The sequence below is a fragment of the Macrotis lagotis genome, chromosome X (genome assembly GCF_037893015.1).
Source record: "Macrotis lagotis isolate mMagLag1 chromosome X, bilby.v1.9.chrom.fasta, whole genome shotgun sequence".
Taxonomy (NCBI): Eukaryota; Metazoa; Chordata; class Mammalia; order Peramelemorphia; family Peramelidae; genus Macrotis; species Macrotis lagotis.
Genome location: NC_133666.1, coordinates 489,627,379 through 489,634,090, shown reverse-complemented (window position 1 = coordinate 489,634,090; position 6,712 = coordinate 489,627,379). Strand labels below are relative to the sequence as shown.

The 6,712-nt window shown below is 34.7% G+C and overlaps 1 pseudogene; it reads right to left on the bottom strand.

The window, feature by feature from the left end:
• Window positions 1-5,671: 5,671 nt before the first annotated feature.
• LOC141503775 (U1 spliceosomal RNA) lies at window positions 5,672-5,800 on the bottom strand (annotated as a pseudogene).
• Between the last annotated feature and the right edge of the window lie 912 nt (window positions 5,801-6,712).

Genomic DNA, 6,712 nt, shown 5'->3' with positions numbered 1-6,712 from the left:
GATTGCATGACACTTCTTGTTAGCTTTCTTGGCTGAAGAATTGAAGTGCTGTTTTTTTTTTTTTTTCTGCAGCTCAGATAGCTGAGACAAACATGTTTCAATGACTTGTCAACACAGATAGTAATTATCTGACATCAACTTTGAACTTAGGAAGATACATCTTCATGATTCCAGGTCTGACCCTCTATATACTCATCTAGTTGATCAATATGTAGCCTAATAGGATGTTTTTTATATGATCAGTAATGCCCCCCCAATTCTATTTGAGTTTAACACTATTGGATTAGACCATCCATATATATATGTATATATATATATATATATACATATATATATGTATATATATATATATACATCGTAGAACTAATCCTAATGTTAAAAAGTTATGTTAAATTAATTTTTGGATAACACAATTAATTCATGCATCAATGGAAATAAGGACCATTTTAACATTAGCAAAAGTATGGAAGATTCCAGGCAGATAAATATTCTAATTATCTAATGTAATTTGTTATTTTCTCATTATAAATGGCCTCTCTTTTTCTTTCAAAGAAGTCTTTTTATTAGGAGTAGTGAAATATCTGTAACTTAATTTAGTATCTAGTGTTATTATTATGGTATTATAGTATGATTATTGTGTTTTGACAGTCATGTGCAACTCTTGTGACTCCATTTGTGGTTTTTTTGGGGGGGGAAAGATACTGAATTGGCTTGCCATTTCTTCTTCTAATTCATTTTTCAAATGAGGAACTGAGCCAAACAGTTAAGTGATTTGTCCAGAGTCACAAGCTATTGAATATCTGAGGTGGGATTTTAAAATCATGAACAATTATTTGGATGTGGTAAGTTCTTAAAATGAGGGAATTATTCTTATGTATACACTTAACGACAACTTATGTAACTCCACTTTGAAAGATTATTATGAGGGGGAAAACACATGCCTTTTAACATTAAATAAATATGAAACATTATCATTTATCCATATAGAGTATCTCTGGACCATTTTCATTCACTCATATTAAAATATAACAGACTGATAGCAGCAATGAGATTCAAAGATTACATAAACTTTTGAATGGAACAACAATTATTTACTAATAATCACTCCCTAGATGAAAATACATACATGTATATGTGTGTGATATTTTTAGTAGTTAATGGTTGTTCCATTCACATGTTCATGTAATCTTTGAATCTCATTTTTGCTATCAGTCTGTTATATTTTAATATGAATGAATGAAAATGGTCCAGAGATAGTCTATATGGATAAATGATAGTATTTTACATTTATTTAATGTTAAAAGGCATGTGTTTTTTTTCCCCCTCATAATAATCTTTCAAATGAGAGTTAAGTAAGTTGACTGGGGCAGTTAGGTGGCACAATGGATAGAGCACAGCCTTGGAGTCAGAAAGGCAGGAGTTCAAATCCACCCTCATATACTTGTTATTTACTAACTGTGTGACCTTGGGCAAAGTCACTTAACCCTGATTGCCTCCTATAAGTGCCATCATGATTCATAACTGGCTACTGGATTCCAATGACTCTAAGGAAATTGAGTCTGTTGACTTAGCACAACACTGCCTCACTAAAATTCATATGTATTTGTCATGGTATGGCTTCCCCTGATATCATGGCATTCTCTGAGAATGAAGGACAAAGAACAAGAAATAAGTTATCTTTTTAATCAAGGGAACTAGACTGATTTAAAGGACTATCAAATAGAAGATGTAGTAGGCATCTAAGTTGGGTGTCCAAGATCTGGGATGTGTTTCTCCTTTGACATCCTGGAACATCAGATGGTTGAATTCTGGTATTGATAAAGCTATTGTATTTTGTAATGATGATAGACTGAAGTCTTCCTACTATAAATCTCTAGAAAGAAACTACTGAAGATTTCTTTTTTTTTGGAAAATATCTCTTTTGTAAAAATTATATTATTTAAATTTTTTCACATTACTACAGTAGTCATGATGTAACAGTAAACATAACACATATGCACATAATAGCTATATACACAAAGAAGGAAAGAAAAACCTCAAGAAAAATAAAGTGAGAGAAAAAATGTGCTTCAGTCTATAGTTAGGTACCATCAACTCTGTCTTTGGGATGGAAAGCATTCTTCATCATAATTTCATGAGAGAAATTGCTTTAATATTTTCCCTCAGCAGCTATTGCTAGCTATAATTTCCTTCATCTCATTCCTCCCCACTCCCATTTATTCTATTCTCTCTCTCCTTTCACCTTGTCCCACCTCAAAATGTATTGTAGCAAAGTACCCTCAACCACGATCTTCCCTCTCTTCTATCACATACATCCCCTTTATCCCCTGTTCCCTTTCTTCCATCCCTTTCCTCTCATATTTTCCTCTAGGCTGAGATAGATTTCTAAACCCAATAGAGTGTGTATGCTATTTCCTCTCTGAACCACTTACAATAAGAATGAAGGTTCACTCATTTCCCCTCAACTTCTCCCGTTCTACTCCATTGAAAAAGTTTTTCTTTTACTCTTTTATGTGAAATAATTTAGTCCATTCTCTATCTCCTTTTCCTTTCTCCCAGCACATTCCTTTCTTGTCTATTAACTCTGTCTTTATAATATATTGCATCATCATAATCAACTCTTTCCTGTGCCTTGTCTCTATGATATATGATTTATATTTTATATATATTATATAAGTATATATATATATATATATATATATATATATAGTGCAGTTAGAAAGAGCATAATCAATGAGAAGGTTCATATGAGTATTATCAGTATCATCTTTCCATGCAGTAATACAAGCACTTCAACATAATTAAGTCCCTCATAATTTATCCTTCTCATCCACCTTCTTGCTTCTTCACCTGAATCTTGTACTTGAAGATCAAACTTTCTGTTCAACTCTGATCTTTTCAACAGGAAAGTTTTAAAGTCTCCTAGGTCATTGAATGTCCATTTTTTCCATTGAAAGAGTATTTTCTGCTTTCTTGGTTGTAATACAAGCTCTTTTGCCTTCCAGAATATATCCAAACCTTATGAACCCTTTATGAAGAAGCTGCTAAATCTTGTGTTTTTCTGAATGTAACTCCATGGTATTTAATTGTATCTTTCTGTTTGTAATATTTTCTCCTTGACTTGGAAGTATTGGAATTTGGCCATAATAATCTGACAGTTTTCATTTGGGAATTGCTTTGAGGGAGTCATCGCTGGATTCCCTCATTTTCTAATTTACTGTCTGTTTCTAGGGTATCAGGGTAATTTTACTGGATTATTTCTTGAAAAATGAAGTTCAGATTCTTTTCCTGGTCATAACTTTTATGTAGCCCTAAAATTTTTAAATTATCTCTCCTGAAAAGGTTTTCCAGGTCAGTTGTTTTTCAATGAGATATTTCACATATTTCTTCTATTTTTTTATTCTTTTGATTTTGTCCCATAAAGTCATCAGCTTCTTTTTGCTCCATTCTATATTTGAAGCATTATTTTCTTCAGAGAGCTATTGTATCTCCTTTTCCATCTGACCAATTCTGCTTTTTCCCAGGCATTCAACTTTTCACTGACCTTTTAGACTGGTCTTTTTTCCATTTTACTCTAACTGATATTAAGATGTTATTTTCTTCAGTATTTTTTGTATCTCCTTCAGCAAGTTGTAGATTTGTTTTTCATGATTTTACTGTAAGTCTCTCATTTCTCTTTCCAATGGTCCTTGTACTTTCTTTACTTGAAGTTTTAAAATCTTTTTTGAGCTGTTGCATAGCCTGAGATGAATTCGGATTTGTCTTGGAGGTTTTGGATACAGAAGATTTGACTTGTCTACTGAATGTGTATTTTTATCTCCACAGGACCACAGTAATTGTCTATGATTGGACGTTTTTCTTCTGTTGTTATTGACTCATTTCCTCAACATATGATTTGATTTTGTCTTTGTTAAGATAAGGCTCTGCTTCATGGGTGAAGGATGCACTGTCTCCAACTTTGGAGGGATTTTGCAGTTGTCTCTAGTGACACCCCCCCTAGGAACCTCAATTCCTTCAAGTTCTTATGGGAGGCTCTGAATGCTCTCCTGGCCTGTAATCTGGTCTGTGAATGACCACAAGCACTCCCCTATACACTGGAATTGTGAGAAGGGTCCCTGCTCTGCTATGGCAGTAAACGCTTTTTCCTGAGACTGGAACTCAGACTGAGACCTGGATCTGAGCACAAGAAAAGTCACAGAATCCTGCAGCAGGGATAGATAGCAGATAAACCTCTGCAGTCTCCCCCAAACCCCTGCTGGGGCAGGTGACTCTCCAGGGGATGAGTCTTCATTGAGCCCTGCCCTAGGCTGAGGTTCCCCTCTCACTCTGGTGTGACAGAGTTTTCCTGCCAAGTTTCCAAATTCTAGGTTGAGAGGTCTGGAAACCGCCACTGCTTCCATGGACCTAGGCATCCCTCAGGACCCAGATGCATGGGCTATTCCTGGACGGTTGGAGTCAGGTCGCCCTTGCTTGGCCTACTGCATTGCAGTGGATCTTCCAAGTTGTCTTGGGCTGGGAAATTGTTTCACTCAGTCTTTCTGGGGGTTCCACTACTCTAGTATTTGGTTACAGTCATGATTTAAAGGATATATGGAGAAGTCTGAGGAAAGAGTTTGTGGGAACTCCTGCCTCTACTTCATCTTGTCTCCTGTCCCCTGAAGATTACTTGGTCTTGGGAGGTAGCAGGAAGTAGAAGAGGTAGAAGAAGTGGAGGAAGACAGTAGATTTGGGCATTCATTTATGCTATTAGCCATTAAGCGGGCAAGAGATAGACAATTAAGGATCTAAAGGTGTAAATCTCTGAACCTAGGAATTTAATTAATAACTAGAAGTTACTGGTGATAGAGTTACTCCTAGTTATTGCAGTATTCATGGGAAGAGGTATTAAAGTATGGGGAAACTAGGATAATTGAAAAGCAATAAAGCAGAAATTTTGTAGAGACCAGGTAGTGTAACAAGGAAGACAATACAATTCATACTTCTGAGTTCATTAATATAGGAGAAATAGAAAGGATCATGAAAAATCGATATTTTTAACTGTATAAATTTCAAACATTGCACTTTAAAACTTTAAATGGGGAAAATATCTTTAGAGAACATTTGTTTGAGAAAGGTTTCATACTTATTCAGGGTCATACAATCAAACTACCAAATAATTATTTTACCAAGTTTTAAAAAATAGTAACACAAATTCATGTAGAGCAACAAAAGCTCAAGAATAGTAAGGTAAGTGATGGAAAAAAAAAGGTGACCTAGCTTGACCAGATCAAAAACTGTACTATAAAGCAGCAGTTATCAAAACTGGTTAAGAAATAGAGTAATGGATCAGTGGATTATGATAGGTTCAAAAGAAATAGTAGTAAATGACTTTAGTGATCTACTGTTGGTAAACTCAAAGACATTAACTTCTGGATTAAGAATTCAGTATGTGAGGAGTGGCTAGGTGGCGTAGTGGATAAAGCACCCTTTGATCCAGCAATTCCAATTCTGTGCCTATAACAAGAAGAAATCATAGTAATGGGAACAGTCCTACCTGTTCCTAAATATTCATAGCAGTTTTTTTATAGTGTCAAAGAATTGGAAATTGAGGGAATGCCCATCATTTTGGGACAGGCAGAATGAGTAATGGTATATTAATGTTATGGAATAATACTGTTCTATAAGAAACTCTGAATGAATGAACCGAGTGTCCTGCATTTGGGGAAATCGCAGGAGTCAGCCCATCTGGAGTGCAATGGATAAGCCTCACCCTGGGGAAACCACCTTCGTGATCATGGAATGACCCCTGCTAGGTTAGTATGGAATGAATTACAGGATTTAATGCTAAGCAAAGCGAGCAGAACCAAGAGAACAAAGTACACATTAGCAACAACACATTGAGAAAAGATCGACCCTGATTGATTAAGCTACTGGCAGTAGTTCACAGAGCTGGGACAACCCTAATAGACCAATAAGGGACAGTGCTAACCTCATCCATAAGAAGAAAAGCAAAGTAAAACAAAACATTTACTTTAAAAAAAATCTCATGTATTTCTTTCCCTTAACCCTAACTCCTCATACCAAAAATGAGTAAGCTGCAAATATGTTTAACGCAAATATTTATGTACAATATTAACCTGATTGTTCACCACTGAGAGGAGAGGGGTGGGGAGGGAGTATTGAAGGAAGTTTTGTTACTTAAATATATATATATAGGCATATGGATGAATGTTGAAAAACTTTTATAGCATGTATTTGGAAAATAAAAATGTCAAATGTAAATAAAAAAAGGAAAGTTTCATGTCCAAGATATAAAAGCATTTAGTTAGAACAAAAGTAATTCCCTAATAGATAAATTTTCAAAGCATTTAAAAGGATGTTTTTCAAAGGAATAATTCAAGCTAGTAACTACCATTTGAAAGTATTCTAAACCACTAAATAGAGAAATGAAAATTAAAATGACTTTGAGATTGACAGAGATGATAAAGAAATTAAGATATGAAGGAAAAATTTAAGAAAGAAGGAAAAACAAAGAGAGGAAAAGAAAGAAAGGAACAAAAAAGGAAGGAAAAGAAAAAGGACAAAAAGGTAGAAAAAAGGAAGAGTGAAGACAAATGAACAATTATTGGAGTTGCTTTGATGAAAAAAACAAGCACCAATACCTTTTTGGTAAATCTATGATTTTACCCAGACGTTGGAGAAAGTAATTTAGAATTATGTCTCTAAAGTCATT